This window comes from Galleria mellonella, unplaced genomic scaffold (genome assembly GCF_026898425.1).
Source record: "Galleria mellonella isolate WM207_F2 unplaced genomic scaffold, CSIRO_AGI_GalMel_v1 utg5382, whole genome shotgun sequence".
Classification (NCBI taxonomy): Eukaryota; Metazoa; Arthropoda; class Insecta; order Lepidoptera; family Pyralidae; genus Galleria; species Galleria mellonella.
The window spans coordinates 19,956-45,025 of record NW_026442113.1 but is presented as its reverse complement, the minus strand read 5'-3'; the positions used below and the strand labels follow the sequence as shown (position 1 = coordinate 45,025).

At 30.2% G+C, this 25,070-nt stretch overlaps 1 long non-coding RNA gene across 1 annotated transcript in view; it reads left to right on the top strand.

Annotated features, from left to right (window-relative positions):
• Positions 1–25,070, top strand: part of LOC128201533 (uncharacterized) — a 136,219-nt gene that overhangs the window by 92,240 nt on the left and 18,909 nt on the right. The window contains exon 3 of the long non-coding RNA XR_008253274.1: positions 17,422–17,515. This is a non-coding gene — a long non-coding RNA (uncharacterized LOC128201533). The remainder of the gene's footprint in view (positions 1–17,421; positions 17,516–25,070) is intronic.

Here is a 25,070-nt window from a genome sequence, read left to right as displayed (position 1 = left end):
TATATATATATATATATATATATATATATATATATATATATATATATATATATATATATGTAAGTAAAAATAAATCTGCATTCTGCTATACAAAACTATAAATCTTAACTTATGTAAGCTATGTATACATTATAAGTGTACAAATCTATATTGTATACAAATAAATAATAAATTTTATATAAATAAATAGTTTTTATTTTATCAAATATTGTGAATATAGTAAAAACTTTATTAATAATATAACAAGTTGTGTCCGGCGACTTTCCGCACATAAATCTGTATATAAATCAGGATATAACCAGTTTATGTACTAATTTTCAATCAAATACGTTCAATAGATTTTGCATGAAATAGTAATAAACAACCATTCATACATCCTTACAAACTTCCGCAATTACATAGGTACATACATGACAATAACATCCTGTACGTGAAATACACTTGTGATATACATACTGAGCAAATAGACAAATCAAACAAAGTGACCAAAGTAGCAAGCAACCCTATCAAAAAGCCAAACGGTTCGGCAACGATATTATTTCACTGTTATTTTGTTTATCCAGCGGGTGTGTCGTGACCTAACAAGCCGAGCGAAGATTATACAACTTCTGATTAATCTAGCATAGTGAAACGTATTAATCCATGTCCCTATTCCCTGAAGTATTTGATTGACATATTACATAATAACTTATAGGTTTGTTTATTATAATAGCTACATATAAGTTAATTATTAAAATATAACAAGTATCTACATTTTGCGCTGTAAATAAAAATTTTCAAGAATGAATTACCTTAAAAAATAATTGTCAATCATAATAATGTAAGAATTCTAACGATATCCCATGTATATAAATCTGTTCAGAAATTTAAAAGATATGGTAGAATAAAGAAGCTCACATACATATGTCGATCTAGAAAACATTATACTTTATTTGGTGAATCCTATAAAAGTGTACAAAACTTGAAAATAATAATGGTTAGATGAAATATAGTACTTATACATAATTATACGTGAAATTATATTTGTATAAAATAAAACAATCAATATAGCTGCCTATTTTAATTAAGTACTCCATCAACTATACATGCAGCCTTTTGGGAAGACTGACGTATTATTATAGCTCCGTGCTTTATAATTTTAGTGCCATATCTCATTTTCACAACTTCAAACCAAAATAATTCCATGCAATTACAGTTACATTTCGATTCAGTTACATCAAAGATACTCGTCTTTAAATCACTCGTACGTATACAATCGACTATTGTGTCAGTGATGAATTAATAAAAATATAATAAATTATAAAAAATAAAAATTATACCTTAAAATATTTTATATTATATTATTATTATAAAAATATATTTATGTGTCACATCTACATATAAAATTCAAACACAAGATGAGTTTGCAATTTTTATAATTATATTGACTATACCATATATCTTTTATCTTACACAAAATTAAAAACTATGTAAAATATTATTGTGTAACTTGAAAAGCAAACACAGGTACTCCTGAAAGAAGTATAATCTGTGGAACCTTTAGAAGACATGTCGTTTACCTCTTAAATTAAATACTTACCTACTGTTAGCTAGGTTCACAATTACCGTTAGTTATGTCCAACATACTAAAATTATGTTAGACGATTCAAGACAAGGTAAGTACAATGGTGACCTGTGACCTATTTTCCGGCCACATAACCCTATAGGGGTTATCGCTGAGCTGTATAAATGGGCGGTGCGCCGTCCTTCTAAATTACATATTTTCCCGGAACAATCCAGAGGGAGAATTCACTGCTCACAGGTTACTTTTTGAATGGGTACAAAACATTACACGTGAGATGGAAGCATAAGAGTGCAATAGGAAAAGTGGTGGACGTAGCGGGATTTGTAATATATTATTTAAATACTCGTTACCCTAATTGTACTAACTTTTGTAATAAAGAATTTAATGCCCGTGGGCAGAGTTGAAATTACGTTATCAAGATACCAGGGGCGTCATTACCGTGACTGTAATAAGGGGGTTTAGAATAATTATATTATTCCCTGAAAAGTTTTTTTTATGAATATAATAAGGGTGTATAAGTATATATTTAATTATATTACACGAAAACATTTTCAAATGATAGATACATTTATTCACATATAAAAATTAATAAGCAATTATGCTGTCTCTACTGCTTTCAAAATACAATAAAATAAAAAATATTAATTAGAAACATTAAATTAACAACCAAATATATTTAAATAAACAATTTAAAATTTATTTAATTTGAAACAGTAAAAAACTAAATTATAAAATATCTAAGACTATATTTTAGTAAGCAAACTTCCATTAAATTAGTCTCTTACTATTTATTTATTAATTAGTAAATGTATATGTACAAGGCGGATAATGCTAAAAGGATTCTCTCCTCGTCAACCTTAGAGAAGTGTCAAATAATCGAATGTAATACAACTAATAATTAATATACATACATACTAAAATTTACATATATAAACAAGTAAATATAAATAACTAATATACTTACACATATATAAGATACAAGATAATACTATTTATTGCTCAGATAAAATATAAAAGTGAGTACAAACGTTTTTTTTTTTTGTTTTTTTGAATGACGAATTTAGTCTGTTCTATTCTAATTTATCTTTGAATAATTCCTAATATTTTGTTTCGCAAAAAAAAAAAAACAAATATTACAACAGTTACAAATGTAACACCAAAACGGAATTTATTATAATTGACGAAAATATCGCAGAACATACACAAAAAAAGTCGCACGAATTGAAAACATTTCCTATTTTAGAAGTCTTCTTGAAAACTACGAAGAGAAATCATCCAGAATTCAGTACAATCACTATTCCGTGGTAAAGTCCGTCTCTAGGGACCGTTTGCTTGCTCAGCTTTATAACTCACATCTGTCGTATATACTTTATGGTATCGTCTGATGGAATAGAACTCATAAATGTGCAATATCAACTATATGTGTATTTTACTTTATGGTGCATCTCGTTACTGTAACGGGTAGTAACAATTTCAATAAATTTTCTCCATATGACAAATCGATTTATGTTTAATTTCATATGGAAAAAATATTGCCAATCGAAAATGTAATAAATTTAGAAAGTTAGTATATTAATAATACAACTGGTGATTTGATTAGGATTGAATTGTTTAATTCTGTTATCTGATTTGCTTTGATTCTGACTAACTACTCATCATCTTCCTACCCTTATCCCAATCATTTGGGGTCGGCGTAATATGGTTTTAATAGAAGTTCTACAACCTTACCTATTAGTCATCATTCCCTGACCGTTATTTAGTCTACGCACATGTTATGATGCATGTTTCACCTCTAAGAGACATCATATATGTATATAATTATATATATAAAATTACCTTTATAAAATAAAAAATAAAGATTAAATTACCTTTATTGCATTGATATTACAATTGGTAATTTCTTGAGCCATAATTTTGGTTAAAATATGGACTTCATTAAGTAAGTTTATTTTTAAAAGTTTTTAGGCTAATTTCTTAAAAACGTTGCTAATTAGAAACATAATTTTATTTTATTTTTTGTAATATTAGCATATAAACTATAATTACTTCAGATTTTTCCTTTCACAAGTTTCGGAGATAAGGCAAGAAATGGATTTTTTCTCATATTTATGAATTTATCTATTAAACTGCGCAGCATTAAAATTGATAAAAATCAGTTTAAAAATATACAAATTAAAATCCTTTCATATGATATCCCACTTGGACTAGCAGGTCAATTTAGAGTGTTCGCCTTTTAGACCCAGTAAAAAAGAAAAAAAATATATGTGAATTAAAAATATACAAAACTATTTCAAATTTAAAAACGGCAGCATTAGTATATTTAAAGAGAAATAGCGTTGTGACAAACAAATGGACAAAGTCTTACCATAAGAGTTCCGTTTTGATACGGAATGCTAAAAATCACTTCCTATAATTAGCCACAACTATAACCTCTAAATCTAAGGGGAAGGAATGAAAGAATTAAAACTCTTTATTGTTCCCTTCAAAAAATTATATAAATATAAAGATTAACATTATTTACACGAACAAAATGAATAATTAATAACTTACACTAAATAGCGATCTCTTCCAAGCAACCTTATAATGTAGAGAAATAATCAAAGTTGTTGAGAGAATCGTAAATAATAAAGATAAGTCGAGTTCCACGCGGACGTACCTGAAAACCATCGTGGCTTATTCCTGGTAAATTCATCACGATGGGCCAACTGACCTAACTGCATTCTCATCTATCGCCCCTCTCTAGAACCCTACCAATATAAACTAATAACACGGGTAGGTTTTATATTCCATTTTCATCCATTAAAAAACCTAATCGCTAATATTATTTTTCCATTTCTAAAAAAACTTTACCAAGATTCGATTGAGAGAAATAAGATGGAATATGCAAAATTTTTACCCAATAAAAACCATATGGTACGCCTCGAAGTGCCATTTATTGGAGCCACGCGGTATCGTTAACTCGGTTTAATGAATTATCGGTATACAGAGATTGTTGGAAAAACATTTAACGTAGTTGTTTAATAAGAATTATTTTGTTTAATTCCGCTACGCATAATAATAGTAGTGGATTTGAACAAATTAATTCTAATCAACTAACCAATGGTATGGACTTTCACAAAATAATACTTAATTTAATTACTTTAATTTCATCCCAACCATCTGGACGAGTGGCGGTCCTCCACCGTGCGTTTTTCAAGGCACTTTTTCCCACGCACAACCACTCTTTGGAATCAACTTCCAGCAGCAGTATTTCCGAACCGATACGACAACATAACCTTCAAGAAAAGAGCATTTCAATTTTTAAAAGGCCAGAAGCACACCTGCTATACTGTTGGTGTTGTGGGTGACCATGGGCGGCGGTAGTAACTTACCATCAGGTGAACCACATGCTCGTTTGCCCCCTGTGTTGTAAAGAACCAAATTCAGTAAATAATAATTTTTAATTATATTCCACGAAAATTGACTTTAGTTGTGGCAAAACCAGTTGTTTTAATTTTAAAACTAAACCACAAACCGATTTTGATAAAATTTCTGTGAAACTAATCTCTAAATATATCCTTTCAAATAAAAAGAATGTTTTAAATTGGTATATAAATGACAAATTTATAGAAAGTAACAAACATAAAATGCCACCGAATTGATAACCGCCTCCTTTTTTGAAGTCGGTTGAAAATATAACGTACGTAATATTTTATTCATTCAATTATTAATTTATTTTCGATATTTTTACCTTAATACCCCGTGCTCATTAAAAATACATATACTCCTAATTCTCAATAACAAATAATTTTTACATTACATTGAATAATTTAAAGAGTGTCCGAATCATTTATATAAAACGTGAGATATAATAATATTGAATTTTACTTCTCCGAATCAATTTCAGACAGTAAATTGAATAATGGAAGTAATATTGGAGAATAGAATTGAACTATATTACATATTTTCTTTATTTTATATTTTATACAAAATATCGATTTTTATAAGTATGTTCTGATGGTATATAATATTAACTGTTGAATTGTGTCTTGTGTTTAATAATATGTTTTATTTTTATATATTATTTTATTTTATAAATATAAATTGGTTTACATAAGTCGTTTGTATTTTACAGAATAACTACACTGTATTCGTTGTTCAAGACGTAACTTGTTAAAGGAACTTTTAATATGATACACAAAAATTTATCAATAAAATAGTAAATTTGTAAATAATACTGATACCTAAAAATTGTACTTTTGGACAACTGTGGGAGGCTAATAACTCTGTGCATCAGTCACGACCTACCCCCACGGGGGCGACCGGACACCCTCGTTGATAAATATCTCTTATCTGACTAGCTAAAACATAACTTTGGTAATTTTATGAAACCCGATTCCCTATTCTGTATTTCTATTAATTTTCTTATAATAAATGTATTATCGAAAAAAATATTTTTTCATTACAAATTTCTCTCATTCTCTCTATCTATGTACGCGTACAGATATTATGTTTATGTATATATGTTTGTGTGTATGTATGTATCTATGTGTCACAGGACTTCTGATTGTAACACCAACACAATCAACTACAAATAACATCTTCAGATCGTCAATATCAGCATACAACACTATTCACCAAATCCTTTGTGAATTTGGTGAATAGTGTTGTTAGTGCAATGGGTGGAATTTTCGGGTAGTGGGTGGAACACTGCTCGGACAGTGTTTATTTTACCCAGCGTTGCATGATTGAAATTTAATTCCCCGCAAATTGTGGAATCTACTATTTAACTAAATATTATCTTGTCTAGGCACGCGGTAGCGTGTCAAGCCAAGTCCACGCCAAGAACTGGCGACGCAGTAACCGTGTGTTATACATGAACCATTTGGATTTATCTTTTTTTTCAAGTCTCCTAAAGAGAGAAATCCCTAAAGAGATGCAAAAGGTAATCCATACAAATCCATACAAATATTTCTGACTTTTTCTACTGACATAATTTGTCTCATACACATACACACTTGTTTCAAAGACTATTGAATCGTCACTTAGATTTTTTATCAGTAAAAAGTTGGCGTGTTTTTTTTTTCATTGAAATATATTTTTGATTAGTGTGATAAGATTAAGCATTAAAAAGCCGAAAGACATTAATTAATTAATATTTCATTTATTTAATAATAATAATAAAAATAAATACATAAATACATGTCGCCTGGTCCGTAAGTTCCTATCATTGAACTGACATTCCAAAAACACTTGGCTTTGGCCCATGTCTAAAACTACCTCTAAATGAGAGATATAACAAATTATATAAAAATAATAATAAAATTCTAGTACTGGTAACAAGCCAGGAAAATAATAATTATAAAAATATAATAATAGTAGTAGAATAAAACTATAAAGCATTTTAATAACGTAACGAGAGACTTGGCATAGCCAGTCCCCGTTACAGACACGGTAAAGGAGCTGTGAATAAAAAGAACCAACAATTATTATTTTTTATTTTGTGTAGTATGCTGAAATAGTGAAACTTAGAAAACATTCAAAACGGATGTGTTACAATAATTCCTTTATAGGTCACTATTACAAGTAAAAAAAACTCCATCGATCTCAGTGACATAGGGTCTGAAGGTCAATCCTCACTTACTGGATTGAGATAGTACTGACATGTTGAGTCAGCACTGTCCAGTCAGTATTGACTAAGCACAATTCTTCTGGACGCTATCCATCAATTGAGTTCCTGTAATCAAGTACTATATCTTAATGAAAATATACGAGGTGTGTTCAGAAATTAACGGATTTTTCTTGAATTTCGCGAGTTTGTAGAGTCCAATTGTCATTATTTTTTTATTATGTTAACATATATGTTCCTGAAATGTAATAAAATTTTCACCACTTATACCACTCATAAACTCTTATTTTACTCACAGCAAACTTGCCATAGGCTTTTGTTAACATTTCACACACATTTTTACACCTTTTTTTTCTGCGCCACACTTAATACAAATTATTTTGATAAACTAAATCACCAAGCTCATAATAACTTGTCTAACCTTATCGATTGCCACAAACAAAGTAAACAATGAATATAGCATTGTTGGTATAATAATGTAAGGTTTATTTTCATTTAAACTCGTATAGTCAACTATTTTGGGTGTACTCATATGTCGAGATTCTACGATTTTTAGTGTAATGTGTCAATACAGATTATAAATAAATCATCATTTCATATCAACTTTTACCCCCTCACTCCTTCCCCCTTGTGGAGGGTTGCCAGTTGTTACCATGCTTGGAAGGCAGATTGGCAACAGCAGTTAGGCTTTGGAAATGTTATGAGAGGAACGTTACTGCCAATCCCTCACCCTCTCTTAATCGCCTCTTAAGATACCCACGGGAAAGGAAGGGGTGACTAGCACCACACGGCGAATGTTGTGACTTAAATAATACAATGTTAGTGACAATTTCTTGCCTTAAATTATACTTAATGATTGCAACATAAAATAAAAATAAATATTTATTTGCTAGGAACTCCGATATGAGAAGATTCATAAATTAAGTCGTAAATTATAAACAGTAACGGAATTACACACTAGTAACATCCCGCTAAACATTGTTTCCTCGTAACAGGACAATTTATTATCATTAATTGCAATGTAAGACTAAGTTCAAGCAATTAGTTAAACAATAACAGTTTTGGGTAACAGCGAAGGTCATGACCGTTCTCTGTGAATATTACAGTAATTACTTATTTACTTACTACATATGTACACGTTTTATTAATCTGCGAACTATAAGTAATTAGTAATCATATAAATTTTTAGTTCGTACAAAGTATAGTCTTATAGTTACATACATAAATATGTCACACTATCACGCGATGTTTATGTGATGAAAACTATTATCTATTTTACCTATTTACCCATAAAAATGAGACATTTCATAATATATCAACATATTATTACTATGCCAAATGTCATCAAAATTCTGCTTAGTAATTTTGTAGTGATTCGTGTACTGATTAATCAATGTTTTTTATACCACGAAAGTGGTAAACAAGCATACAGCCCGTCTGCTGGTAAACATTCATTATAGCCTTTAGACGCCTGCAACACTAGGGGTATCACGTGCGCGTTATCAACCCTTATAAACCCATTTTGAAAAACCCTATACTGTAGTCTCAAGGGAAAAACAGTACAGTTTTATTATATATACATAAGTGTATATACAGATTATCAATGTTTATACTCAGACATGTTTTAACAGCTAAATGGATTTGAATAAAATCCGATACACAAAGACCATTAAGAAAATATGTCCTGGATTAACATTGAACAATAAATACATTTTATCTCAGTTCACGCAAACAGAGCCGCAGAATATATTTCTTTGTTTTTATTCTGGTTATAGGACCTATTTTCTTTTTGTATTTCGAATTAAGAATACGATATCGAACGATAAATTATCTCAACACAGGTAGATATTTTTTAGCATTTTATTGTAGGATTTTTCAGTTATAGTTATATTAAATTGTCACTTCGCTTAGATAAAAACTCTAAGCTCACAGTGACTAACTTATTTTGTTACTGACCGTAAACAATCTACAAGAGCGGTTTGCTCTACATATGACATACATTATATAACCACTGTCCTCTCCAGGAAGATCCACAGGGAAAATATATTATAAACCACTAACTTTTACCCACACTCTTCATCCGCTTTATCGGAATATGTGGATTGACTGAAATAAATAGTGGCCTGTGTCCTTATCCGTCCTAAATAATACGTGCATACCAAATTCCATGACGATTGATTGAAGCGCTGAACACTAAAAAGGAAAAACAAATATTCACATTTTTATTTTATATTAGTAATGATAATCTAGATTTAATTTGAATTACTCTTTCAAAAAAATCTTATAGTTGGTTGACACAGTATATTGTGTCAACCATGAGCTTCATACGTTGCCATTCCTGAGAATTAAGGTATTTTGCCTCTAAGTCCTATAATTTGACATAATAATAATTATTTAATGCATCATTTAATCAGTGACGGTATTTATTAATCTCAATATATACTTATTGAGTATTTAAAAAAAAACTATTACCTGTTCGCCATTACTGAACTTAATAAAAAACATCCACTTCTTGGCTATTTAATTAAACCAGTCCGTCAGAAACTGAGTGACTAGAGAGGTCGGGGATAACTGAAGCGAATAATGAAAAAATCTTTTACATTTCTAAAGAAAACTTTTACATTGTTCTATATTGCAAAACAAAAAGATGCTTCGCAATTAAATTAACTTTACTCAATTTTTTACCACACAATATATCATGTTTATTTTAAGAGTTTTGTTCTTTTTTAATATATGAGCCCAGTCTTGCTAACAAGTTATTAAACTAATCGCTGTATCTTTTTTACAAGTGCAAATAAAGAATATATATTTATATATGTGTATTCAGACTGAGACTACAAAAGAAGTCAATTATTCTCATTGAATAATGTTGTACATTCACAGAATGAAATATTTTATACAAACTATTTAAAAATGTGTTATCCAGCATTCGAGAATTCTAAATACCAACTAGATTGAAAAATTCCTCTTTATACATCTATTTTTATTATAATCCTAGTAGTATTTTCTTCTTTGTCAGACAAGACAATGAAAAGATAAGAAATTAAATATCTAAGATTCGCATTGCATTTTTACGGTTTTGTTTTTTTTTTTCTAATAGACATCGCAACATCGGTTAACTCGTATCCATGGATAGTAAAACTAATCTAAACGTTTAGAAAACAAAGTAAATTAATATATATCCTATAAAATGAAGTTAAAGACTGTTTTTTTAACGTCTAAAACTATCAGTTAAAGTTTAAAAAGTTCTTCTTACATTTTATGGCTCATTTCTTGAAGAAAATTATGAAATTATAGATTATTCAACATCACAATGCGATCACGGAATACAGCTAGCTTTATCTACATGGTCGTGTAAACACACGACTCCTAAAAATCAAGAATTTTTACAGCCCATAACTTAGTCCCCTGAACTATATTTTTAGAGTCGACTATCCTGCAGTAGACAAGACTAGATAATAAATGAGCCAGTTTACGGTCCACTGCAACTGCAGATGCTGCCAAGGTCAGCAGGATATATCCTCTGGGAATCCTCGCGTTATCCGTATTGCGGCTGACCTAATATTATAAATATGAAAGTTAGTAAAGATATTTGGAGGTTTATTAGTCAATGACGCATAAACGGCTGAAGGAATTCGATTGAAATTTATAACATAGTCGACCATGTACTAGATTAACACATAGTTACTTTTATTCTAATTCACACAACAGTACAATCAGTAACACCAGAAGGAGACTTTGTACCAAAGTCGTTTGCTTGAGTACGTCTGTCCCATTTATGTTTCTAACGTGAAGCAGTTGTGTTTGCATAGTTGTGTTTCGGTCTGAAGGATAGAACATGATAGTGAACTTACAGGGTACAGGGGAATAAACCTGAGTCCTTAGAAATGGCAACAATTGGGGATATCGTGGACCAAAACAGTATACTCTGTTATTTCCATGGTACTGCTTATGTCTATAGGCGACGGTAACCACTTTGCATCAGGTGGGTCGTCAGCTTTTTTGCCATTCTATCTTTGATACCTATATAATATATAAGCGAGAAAATTAATAAAAGGCCGACATGGGATAAACTACACTACTACCCATTGTAATAAGAAGAATGAAAATTAATTCTTAATTGAATACTATGTCGGGTAACATATCTACCATACATAAAAATAAAAGCTAATTTATAAAAAGAAATAGAAACATGTTACATAGTGAGCCACAGTCGAGACCGCTGACACCGCATCGCATCCAGCTAACGCTGCAGCACGAGGCTACGTGACGACTTGAAAACGTATTCTCCTGGATTACACTTCAAACTGGACAGTCAATTATAATTAAATATAGGAATTTTATATTGTAACTTTTGTTTCTATTAGATTAATTTTATTAGATTCAATTCTATTAGAATTAAGTTAGTTTAAATAAAATTTCTCCGATCCAGTCCTCCGGTTGTCGTACTCATAATTAACAAAAAAACCCAAACAAATAAAATTACAAATACAAACAAAGCAAAAAAAAAGTATAAAAGTTTATATTCACTTTTATATAAACTTTTATATCTATATACTTTATCCAAGAAATATTATTTACTATTATCATCATCGTATATAATATAATATATCCTATATATGTGTAAGCATATTAATTATTTATATATATTTATTTGTGTGTTTATGTAAATTTTAATATATATGTATATTAATTAATACTAGTACATTTCATAATTCTAACACATACTTAAGGTTGAATGGGAGAGAATAATTTCAGCATTTATTCCCCCTTGTACACATAGCTGTACTAAAGAATAAATAAATAAAAATTAATACAGAATTATAAACAATAAATTTTATTTCAATACCTGAATACAAATAGATATAGAATACTTACCCCGTAAATAACCTGCCGTGGAGATCAAGAGAAATGTTTAGCATTTGGGACAAGGTGTAAAATATCAAGAGAAATATGTGCTAAATGCCAGCATTCACTTACATTGAAAAGCTCTTACTGTGAAAAATGATTCGCTCGTTTTTCGTGATAAAATTACTGAAAACTTTATGAAGAAAGATGTGTATATGTCGTTATGCAACAAGTTTAAAAATGCTTGTATTACGATGCATTTTTATTTTATTTTAATCCCTCCTTATGGTTATGGGGGAGGCCTATGTTCAGCAGTAGAAAATTAACAGCATGTAGTAATAATGTAATAATCAGATGTATTAATAATAGTTTTATAAATCAAAAGGCTTACGTATTGTTTAAATTTTATTGGTACGTTACATGACTACGTCATCAACATTGACCCCATATTAACTTTGTAGCGAATGAAATTGCTGTTTTTCTTTGCGATGTATAAACTATTTACTGCAACGCAATATTTACTTGTAGACCACGATTTCATGTTCTAAATTCAAATGTAAATTAATGTAAACTTCTCGTTCTTTTTTTATCTTGACTGAAGACTCTTTCCTTGCGGATCGAAATTTACCGTTAGAATTAAATAAAAAAGGACTTTCTACCTACAATATTATCTATATATTTACTAATTATGACAGACATAGACATATGTATGTATGCATCAATATTTCTCTACTATTGATATATGTGCTACCGATAGCGTCGTGTATCTAAGGCTTACCGCAAGAATACAATGCTACCTTATACGAGTATAACTTTAATTAACCTTATGTTTGCCCCTAAACTTAATTCAAAAGCGTAAGATAAGATTGTATCATGCGCTACTCATCAGATAATGGCTGAGATGATGATAATGATGATGATGATACTCATTAATATGGAATTAACCGCCGCTTGTGTGTAAACTGTTCTAAATTAGGACACATAGAACATTAATTCGCTCTAACTAATTTCAACTGTACAGTACATAGTGTATAGAGAAAATTTTCGAAAGATTGAAAAATTAACCGAAAGTGATTACTAAAATTGTATTATAATGATAACTTGGTATTAATAAAAACTTCTGTAATATCACTTCATATATATGAAAACTATAAACTATGTTTAGATTATAAATGAAAATACATTGTCTTTATCTATTTATGTGTATATATTGCGATATTTAGAGGTTAAAGTAAGCACTGATCATTGTACATTACTTGATTGTCACTTTTCTAATATGCTTTATACAAATAAAAACATTTTACAAAGTCATTTACGTAGCCATACACCTCTCTTCACTAGTATTTCTTTCAACATCAAAGTTCCATTTAAAGTTGTATAAGAAATAAAGAAAATATTTCTTATCATCACACACACGTACAAATATTTTATACGTAAATCGTGGAGTCGCAAATAAAACAACAGTTTCAAAGTCGTTGTATATTGTGAGGTGCTTGGCGTTACAAGAACATGAAACAAGACGAAAGTCTCGTAAGTTTGTTAAGAACTAGTTTTGGTTCCAGAAACTTCCACAGCTATCTGGACAGCAAAAATGTACAGTCTCCTTATTGGCGTATAATAAAATACGGTTTTAATAATCCTCGGCTTGTTTTCTTTTCTCAGAGTGCATAATAATATTATTATTAGAATAGGTATTAATCTCATTGTTTTCTAGAAACAAAAATGTACAATGTACAAATGTACGTCTTATTGGTGTCCAATAACAATATTATTGGGTAAATAATTTATTTCCTCATATTCCTTTTTAGAAACAATTTTGTGGTGGTACTCAGTGTTGATGAATTAAAATAAAATTATCTAAATGGTTCCATTATGAACCATATTGAATTTTATTTATTTTATATTTATATAAATTATATTACTATATTTAATATTTATATTTTATTGAGTTTAAGAGAGCGATTGAATAATGTTGGCGGGACGAATTATTACCACGATACCAGATAAATCAGTGTTTCCCAAACTTTTTTCTGCCATGCCCCACATGAACGTTTCTAAAATTTTTATGCCCCCATATATAATTTTTCCCGACAAAGTTTACTTGACGGCTATAATCGCCCAGTTGATATTTTGGTAACGTCAAACGAAATTATACCTAATAAATATTTACAATATTTTTTTAATTTGACACCGATATCTACTCTAGCATTCTAGCATTGCATTTAAATGGCCCAAAGCAAGAGGGTTAAAATCGCTTCGAGTTCATTTTTTAATTGCTCCCCCCCCCTCCGCCCCAACCCTTAACTATCAGATTGCCCCCCTGTGAGGCGTGGGCCCCACGTTGGGAAACACCGAGATAGATAATGATGTATTTTAACTAATTAACAACTGACAATTAATATGAGATAAATATGAATATATACACTAATAGCATACAAAAAATTTTAGAAATGGTGGTGCGATACATTAACCCAGTACGTGCAGTACTAAATTAAGATTTAATAAATTTCTTATTAGGCAATCTACTTCTTTATGCAAATTAGAATGGCAAATTAGCTGACAGCCTACTTGATGGAAAGTGGTGGAAACTTTCTTTCTGCACTGCACATGTTGATATTAATATACAACAAATATTTATATATCTTTAAAAAAAATTTACATTTATAATTTTAGTAGGATTCCTACATACGTTTATTGGAGAAAAATGTTGACTTTCATGAATACTATTATGTGGGTTTAGAAATTTATATACTTTTCCTTAAACACTATCATGTTTTATTTGTTTCCCATTACACATCCCAAAATTCCTATATACAATAAGATCCGGTTTTCTCTCTTGTCTCTTTAAGTCGCAACTAATATACACTTATTTTTTAGAAATAACCCGGATACAAGCCTGCGCCGCAATTTTATCCTGGTGAAATATTGGAAGAATTTCGGACTACGAAGCGGACATTCTCGTAGGAGCACAATACATTATTTATAGATGGAAACATGAGAAAATAAGGGTACTTTGGTTTCTTTCCTCTTGATATCTATCAATGGTATTTTATTAGGTTTTATTTTATCTATAACAAACATAATAACTAACGTTTCCTGTACATGAAAGACAATTCACTAACAACATTTTACCTCAATAAAATACAGACAGAAATGTATTTACTGAGAATGGACGGCAATGATATTCGGATGAATGTGGCTAAATTTATCTGGATATTTATAGAAACCTATGGCCTTAATGATTTAATATTTATTTATTTTTTTATAAAAAATACACAATTAATACAATCATAAACTTTCAAAAACTGATTTAAGAAAAGTTTATTTTTATGACTAAGTCACTGTTTCTTATTGCTTGTTATTTTGGACTATTTATGACTTGAGTTAAAGCATAAATTATTATCGTATCAGCCGTTAACTGTTCATTGCTGAGCCTCCCCAATACGAAGGGTTTTGCCAATAGTTGCCCCTATTGGCAGGCGAGTTGACAACTACAGTTTGGCTTTTGGTAATGTTTTTAAAGGGACGCTGCTGTCTATCCAACGACCATAAACTCCCTTAGTCGCCTCTTATGACACCCACGGGAAAGGAATTGGTAGCCTATTCTATGCCGGGACTTGCGTTTTAAATTTATTATTATTTCAGATTAAATATAAACCTATGAAATATTATTATTCTTATTTATTTACCGCAAAGATGACCATAATAGCGCAGGTTTAAATAGATATTGGCTTAATTCAAATAAAAATACAGGTCGGTTTGAATAACTAGCTTTAAGATAAGGCGAGAAAAAGAGATTTTATAATGTAAGGTTCGAGAAAAATTATGAATTATCCATTCTACTTATGGAGTTTCTATAAACTACAAAACATGCTATAAAGGCACAATCAATCACGATCCTCTCGGTATTAAACAAAAAAGTAAAAACTGGTACATCAAGAATGTAGTGATCAAAAAGAAGAATACATTCAATAAATGATGGAGACAAAAAAGTCTGTATTAGTTTATACATTCTTTTGCTCTTACATGTAAGTGTAGAGAAATATGTTATAAGGACATGACTTTATATTGTCATTATAAATTCAATATACCTCGTTACAATGATATTAAATATTTTAAAATATAATGCCACAAAAACAATGTCAATATAAAATTGTCACAGCGTTACTATATACCACAACCTCGAAAAAGATCTAAAATACACAGGCTCATCGCAAACCGTGACCGCATCGCGACTACCTGCACCCCTTTGTAACGGATGTGTAAATTTATCTCCCTCATTCTAGAATCGCAGTAAAAAATGTACCTTTATGTCTCACGGTATATATAAATTTATCATAAGTTTATAGAGAATACAAAAAGAACTCAAAATCTTCTACATTCGCTTTATGTATACAATGTTATACGATTTATGACAAATCAACCAATTGATTAATATTTTTATAATATGTGTAATATTATAAAAAAGCGACAGCTAAATAAACCCAATCGATTACGAAAAGAATAATCAAAATTGATTCATAATTGGTGATAATAACAAGTAATGTACCCAAAAAAATTGTATAATCGAATTAAGAACAATCTCCTTTTAAAAACTCTTAAAAATTCACCTTTAATTCAAATCGTAAACACGATAAGAAGCGCCGATTTGCTCCCTGTTTTAGATATTCTTTTTACAATCACCGTAATACGACGGAGTTCGATTTCCGAGCTTCTAACGTCTTTTGAATATTTTAAAGGAGACCCGAATAATCGTAAACAATCGCAAATTTCTGAGGGCACGAATCGTAAACAGGCAGCCATCTGTTTGTCCCGCCCTACGTGATTCGGATTTCGGTAAACGAGTTTTAAAACTCGAACAATTTATTCATTTGCTATTATTAATCCTGGCAACTTCTCAGTTTATTCTTTGAAATTGTTGATAATATTGACAATCTATGCAAATAAAATAAAAAAAGAATAAAAGACAACGCAAAATGTGATAGCATATAAATACCAACATCTATAATTTGATTTGAAAAAATTACCGATAATAAAGTCTTTATTGCACCTGAATAAAAAACGTAATATTGTAATCTAATATCCTGTATATAGTAGAAAGAACAAATACTATCCTCAATGTACTTGTATAGAGTTTTCTGTATTTTTCAAATAAAATCATGGACATATACATTTATTATCTGTGTTCAAGATTTAATTAAGTAGTTTGTTATTGCTAATAATCATTAATTAAATATTTCTTTATACTGTAGACTGGAATCAGATATTAAATATTCTAGAAAACTAAGAAACTTAATACAAAACTATGTCGTCTAAATTTTAATTGCTAAAATTTATACAATATACTATAATTTAATATGCTATAGAAGTTGATACAAATAATAAATTATCTTTATTTCAGATTTACAATGGAAGTCAAGATCGAAAGGCATCACATGTCCTAAATAAATAGGTATCATACAAGGGTTTCCCGTACAAAGCAACATCATGTCAGGGTAAGAAAAACAAATATACTTACATATTATCTTATTTGCAAAATAAATTAACAAACTCCGAATTCATTTTCATAAATGACAACGTTTAATTTATCAAACGAAGAAAAATGTTATTAAAAAAACCGTCACAAAGATAACACTTCAGAACACAGAAAAAATGCAAACAATGCAATGAACTAAATGCACTCAAAGATTATACAATGCTGGAAACTGTTATTTATTTGCATTAGCAATTTTATAACGTACATATTTAATAACATCCATTAAAAATATAAAAATTATAAATATAAAAAAAAATGTAAAGAAATGGAAGTGACTTCAAATAATTTAATTCCACGAAAATTGCAAAGAAGTTTACAACCAGCTAAATCGTAAACAAATTCTGCAGCACGTCCAATTACTCGTATCATAAACACGATGGCAACCGTTTAAAAACGTTTAGTTCCACTGTATTTCTGCCGATTGTAATCAATTATTCTGTCGGTTCTCATAAAATCTACCCACACTTGTAGCACAATTTATACGGAACGCTTATTTAAGGAAAACATAAATCCTTCGGGAGGGAAAATCTAAAATTCATACGAGTGAAACCCTAGTGTGGTGCGCTATAATCGAGAATTATCTGAAAGGTATCTCGTAATAATGACACTATATGTTTATCCTCTAATACAAAGTGCTAGCACTTTCTAAACATCTTATGTCTACAACTAGTTTTACAGAAATGTCTAGAAAAAGCAATGCGTTCTAAATAGTCAGATTATCATTCGGGATATGTCAAATGTCACTAGTTCTTTCTTACATTATGGTAGTATTTATATTATAGGATTTAACATTTATGTATACAAAGCTATCAATCAAAATAGTATTGTCATGCAATGATATTCTTCTCTAAAACTACTTTTTAGACTTTTTTAGACTTTGTTTGACTCATAAAAGCCAATTTTAATCTTAACAAAATTAATATGAAACAAATACGATAATAAATCTTTTTGATAAAAAAAATGCAGTCGAACGGAGAACCTTCACTTTTTTAATCGGTCAAAAATATTTTTAAAATAATTTACTAAAATGACAAGATTAAAAAAAAAAAAATATATATATATATATATATATATATTGTTTTTAAGAACTTATACAACAATAATAAATATTCATAATAAACACGAAGCAACAAACCGTATAAAATAGCATTCACTGCTAACGAGTATCTTCAACATTCAGAACATAATAGCCACAAGGAACGTTTCCACTGAATATAACAATAATATAATGTCACTACTGAAGTACAATTTGGTAAGCTTCTATTCCCTTTACACCACTAATACGAAAGGTCAACACATAAAATTTACAATCCTAGTTACTATATATGGTATAGTGTTTTTATAAAGAGGTAAACTGTCAGTGGGGAAGAAGGAAGTGTTAGTAGTGCGGAGTACCAGTCCCATTGCTAGCAATATAGCCTGTCAGGTCCACCTCAGAGTGGTTCCCCTGGAAACCGTCGTGCTAAATTCCAGGTGTATTTATTACCATGAGCTAATTAACCTGCTTTCATCCTCACCTATTATCGCTCACTGGTGCCACGCCAACGTATATCGATAGAGCAGGCGGGGTTACCACTCCATTATCCTACATTAAATTAAACCGTCGATGTAATGATCAAGTCCATATTATTGGATTAATTACTCCTTGCTAATATTATGGTATACGTAAATATGAAAATAAGTTTGTTCGTTCCTTAATAGCTCGACCAATCGTTTTAAAGTTTGGTATAAGTATTGGCGTGAATTTACAGGGTACAGAGGAATAACACCTGAGTCCTCAGGAATGGCAATGCATGGGGGGTTATCATGGGCGAAACAGTATACTCTGTTATGTCCATTGTACTACTCATGTCTATAGGTGACTGTTACCACTTTCCATCAGGTGGGCCGTCAGCTTTTTTGCCATTCTAAGTAGTATAAAAAAAAAAGTACACGTAATGTTTAGAATAAACAAGGACACTATTAAATACTATTGATATTGGAACAAATATGAGAAAATTGAACAACTGTAAATATTTAAAAAACATTAAATTAAAAATAATTGTATTCAATCTCACCTATTTCTTAGTATACATAGTAATATGGATTAATATTGTACACATAGTCTACTTTTATTCTATTCAATAAAAATAAACCAGTCTTGCGAATGAAATCATGTGTAAAAACTATTTAACAACAAATACCTCTGACAGCCTCATTTGAGATTATAGTCGTGAATATATTTATGTAATCCAAGCGACTCGGAACACTCTTCATTCTATATTAATCTTGCTCCATGTTTGGAGAGACCCCGAGGGATCCCTACTAATTCCGCACATTAGCCGTTACAAGCAAAGATTGATGGATGATGGCACATTCGTGTTCTTTTACGGTAACAAAAAAAAATACAGAGAACACCAGCTGTTCTCTTAATAGAATACTGAATCACTGGATATACGTGTTAAGTTCATATATCATGACACGTCAATTAATTGGTGAAATTAGTCTATACTAACAAATGAAAGAATGAATGAATGAGTATATTTTATTTGTATTATACAATATAGAAAATAAACAAGACAATTAATAAATATAACGATACTATTGTATAAGAACAGTAAGACGGTCTTATTACTAAGAGCAATCTTTTCAAGACAACATTAGGATAATGGACTAATTGTTGTAAAGTAGGTATTGTATAATTAAGAAAATTAACAGAATAAAACATTAAGGAAAATAATTATAAGTTAAGTACATATAAGTATAATAATCAAATTTAAAAAAATAAAATAAAGTGATTAACTATTTATAATATATAATGCCAGACATGTTAAATTTGTACCTATTACTAGAACATATAGATAATTATATGCATAAAAATTACAAACTTTACTTCCCTCTAATATTAGAGACAAATAAAGTTTGTGAGTTTGAATGTTCAAAATAATCTCCAGTGTTACTGATCCGATTTTAATTTTTTTTTCTCTGTTTGATAAGTATATTATTCCTGAATATTATAGACTTTTTATTTTGGTAATATTTTAAATATTTAATTACAATAAATGTATTTAAAGTATATAATAAGACGTGCGCTCGCTGCCTGAGCGGTTTGAAATAAAGGAATAAAATCTATAGCAAAAATATTCAGTATATTTAGATTTAGCTTGACAAAAAAGTTCGCGACATCATATATCTAAATTTAATTTAATTTAATAACAATATCTCAGCCAAAACATTTTTTGGCTGAGATATTGTTATGTTAAAAGTAAAATATTTTTTATATTCTCTAAGATTTTAAAATGAAAAGCTTTGTCAAAGTACTGCATTAATGCACACACTAGCCATACTATATGTGTTTAAAAGTTACGCAAACAAATATTGCACCCACGCGAAGCTGGGGTCGCTAATATATATATACATATATATATACACATATTGTATTTGTATTTATACCGTTCACGTCTGTAGGCGACGGGTACCTCTTTCCATCAGAAGAGCCATCAGCTTGTATTCTGTAATGAATTACATAAAAAAGTAAGTACCTAATTTATTATTTCATTTATTTTATTAATATAAAATATGCTCGTTTCCACTTTATGCCACTACTTTAATTAACATCATATTCACGCTTATTAAAATGAATGTAATAAAAGAAAAGAATAAAACGGTTTGTTCTTTGGTCATAGAATGTTATTTTAAAAAATATACATCCAGAGACTGGCTATTTTAATTTTCGTAAATTAATTATTTAAAATTTTGAAACTTGCTAATTGGCACAAATATATCCTATGAAATAAAGTAATACTGTCCAGAGTTTAAAAGTTTTATGTTTAGAAATACTATAAATTAAAGAAAATGTTTGCTACATTTTCCTAGAAATAAAGACATTCGTATTTCCACGCTAACTCGTTGCATTCGAGAATCATGTACAAAATAGATCGGACACGCCACTTTGAGAAACTACGAAATGTATGTATCTCGGATTTCACTATATAAAAAAAAACAATATTACTTATGTACAATTCAGTTTTTAAGAAACTTCCAAAAAAAGTTCTCAATTTGTTTTCGTTTTTACTTGTTTATTATGTCACTAATCGCCAGTTTAAAACCAATTTTGATATTTATTTTTCGTCACTAGAGTATATACTATACTATATACTCTGTTGGTTTTACATTAATTTAGAGACGATTGAAGATACAGTTATTTCTAAAAAATTTTGAAGCAAAATATTTCTAAAAACTTTGGTAGCTCTAAACATGATTTTATTTAGCAATAAATTACAAATAAGCATCTTGATCCTTTATTAACCTAACGGAACGTTAAATACATCGACTATGACATTTTTACAATCAATGAACTGTTTTAAGCGATTAGCTTTATAATTATTTTAGTCGACTTTACTCACGTTTTTAATATCCCGTAATAAGAAAGAATGCCGTGTAGTTTGGCGTAGCATGGGCAATTCCAATTGTGACTTCCTTTCCCGTAGGTGTCGTGAAAGGCAACTAAAAGATTTAATTAAATGGTCTAAGGATGAGAAGCAGGATCCCTCTAAAAACATCACCAAAGCCTAACTGCAGTTTCCAACTCGTCTGCCAAGCGTGGCAACTACTAGCAAAACTCACCACAGAGGAGGCTTATCTGCAGCAGTGAACAATTAACGGCTACTATAAATGATGATGATGAAGATGAAGATAAAAACACTTTTTTGAGTGTATTTTCCATTACAAATAACAAGAGATTGTGTCCAGTAAAAAAACCGACTACAGTTATGGCAAAATCAGTTATATTGATTATAAAATTAAATTACTGACAAATTTCGATAAAATGTCTTTAGAATCAAACTGAAAGTGTATTCTTTCAAATAAAAAAATATTCTAAATCGGTTTACAAACCTACAGCGTTATGAAGTACCAAAAATATAAAAAGATACTACTAAATTTAAACCCTTCTTCTTTTTGAAGTCAGTTAAAAATGAAAAAAGAAAGAACTTATCGTTTGTACGTAAATAAGTCTCAGTTCACCCGGACGACCGTGAATTCTCTTTGATAAGATTCTAACAACCCACCGCAATAAAGATGGCCGATAACAAAGAGAAATAAATCTATAGGCAAATAGAGTTGGATCAATAGCAGTTTAATAGAATTACTGAAATCCGAGTATCTCAATTTTTCCACTCCGATGACTTTTCCAATATCGATATAAATAGGTCAAGATAGAAAGGCACACCACCATACACAATGGTATAGATAATGTAATTCTATATACTATAGGAAATTCTAAAAGGGGATTATAGAACGATGCAATTTAAAAACGACTATCATAAAAAAAGAGACGTAAAAATTCGTCTGTACCTTTTTGTGTTTATATTACGAGATTACGTTGCTTGTTGAGAATTTATTTCAATAATTCTTTTCGAAACCAATAGGATTTACTCCCATGTTGGTCCCACATCAATTTTGTGGCGATCGAAGCATTTTCATTTTCATTTATCGTTTTTGTTTGCACGGCAAAAAACTGATTGTTACTAAGTACGATATACGGTGGTATGAGTCGATAAATATTATATTCGCATGTATAAATTAAACCAAGCGGTTTTTAATTATATTACAATATATTATCCATTACAGCCTACCTAATGGTAAATATGGCCTACCTGATGGTAAGCAGTTACTGTAGCCTCTGAACGCTTGCAATACCAAGGTCATTACGCTTACATTACCGACCCTGAAGGCCTACTGAAACCTGAGGGCCTACCATGAAATGTTTTCCGAAATTTCGAAACCGAAATAAACACAAAATTACATAATACATACCGTTTAAAAATATTAAATATAAAGTTTATAGGAATACTATGATAAGAGTATTTATATGGTAATATTTGGCTGACTATTTCCACTACTCTTGCATAAGCATGTATAAATTAAATTATAATAATAAAAAAAACACACAAACCTGAAGTAATAATGCAAATAAAATAAATATTTACAACAAATAGTTTTCCCAGTTAATACAGCATTCACCTTCACCAATCTAATTTAAGTTTATTCAATTCTTTGGAGTAATTTAAATTTTCGTCGGTTGTTTAGTTAGCGACTTAAAATTGGTTAGATTAGATTAAGAGCTTAGTTAAGACTAAAAAGGTTAATTCTTCGTTTTACGTTTCGGTGTTCTACCGCCGGTCTTATGTTTTCGTTAAAATATTAGGTTGTGAATATTTTCCTTTCTTTTGTTATATTATTTGAAAAATTTTCAAAACCTGCATGAAAAAAAAGACTAAATGACGATTTAGATACGTGAAAGAATGGAAGTTAAGAAATATACCTACACATAATAACATTCGTGTTTCAACCATGAAGCAGTTGTGTTTGCATGGCTGTGTTTCGGTTTGAAGGGACTTAAAATGGCGTGAATTTACAGGGTACAGAAATAACACCTGAGTCCTCAGGAATGGCAACGCATGGGGGTTCATGGGCGAAACAGTATACATTATATGTATACAGTATACATAATATATTATGTCCATGGTACTGCTCATGTCTATAGGCGACGGTTACCACTTTCCATCAGGTGGGCCGTCAGCTTGTTTGCCATTCTAAGTCGTATATAAAAAAAAGTAACAGATATAAATATGAAACAACAAACAAACTGCAAACGTAATATAATAGGCTAAAGCAAGTCAGTCTAAGAGAAAACATCTGTTTAAAAATGACAAGACGCAAAGTGTGGCATTGGTACAAGCTATTTCAAAAGAAACTCAAAGAAAAAAGTAACAAAACTTATATATATATACCGTGCGGTCCCGGCATAGAATGGGCTACCTCTTCCTTACCCGTAGGTGTCGTAAGAGGCGACTAAGGGAACTTAAAGATCGAGGGATGGGCAATAGAAAAAATTATCACCAAAAGCCTAACTGCAGCTACAAATCTGTTTGCCAAACGTGGCAACTACTGGCAAAACCTCCCTTATGGGTGACATCGTTGTTCAATAGTGTACAGTTAACAGCTGTTATGATGATGTTACAGACTATTATTTAATATAATCAAGCAATCCGTGCTACCTAACAATACTTACCGAGGAACAAGTCAAGACTCTCTGAAACCGACGGGTTCTCCTATACTAACTGAAGCATAAAAAAAAAACGAATAAAGGCATGTCATCGTACTCCTATCAATGGGACAACAAGAAATACTACGTCCTCATGCTCCTAAAGGTGAAGGTCAAGGTCACCTAACAGTTATGAAAATAGATGAAACAAAAGATGTTCATAAAGCCTTTGACACGCGGTTCTCTTTGTTTGACCCATAACAGATCTAGTGTAAAGATAGGCAGGGAGATAGTGTAAACATCGTGAAAACGCTGTAGTTAATTAATTATAAACTCTCGCATGGCCAGTCAAAGTAATCGGCGTTTGTGGCAAATTACAGTGTTAGAACATCCTTCATAATATGTATACTAGATTTCTTCTTGTGACCTCATTTATAAAATGAAGACAAAATTATAATGATGTCATACAGACCACGGATACCCTTTG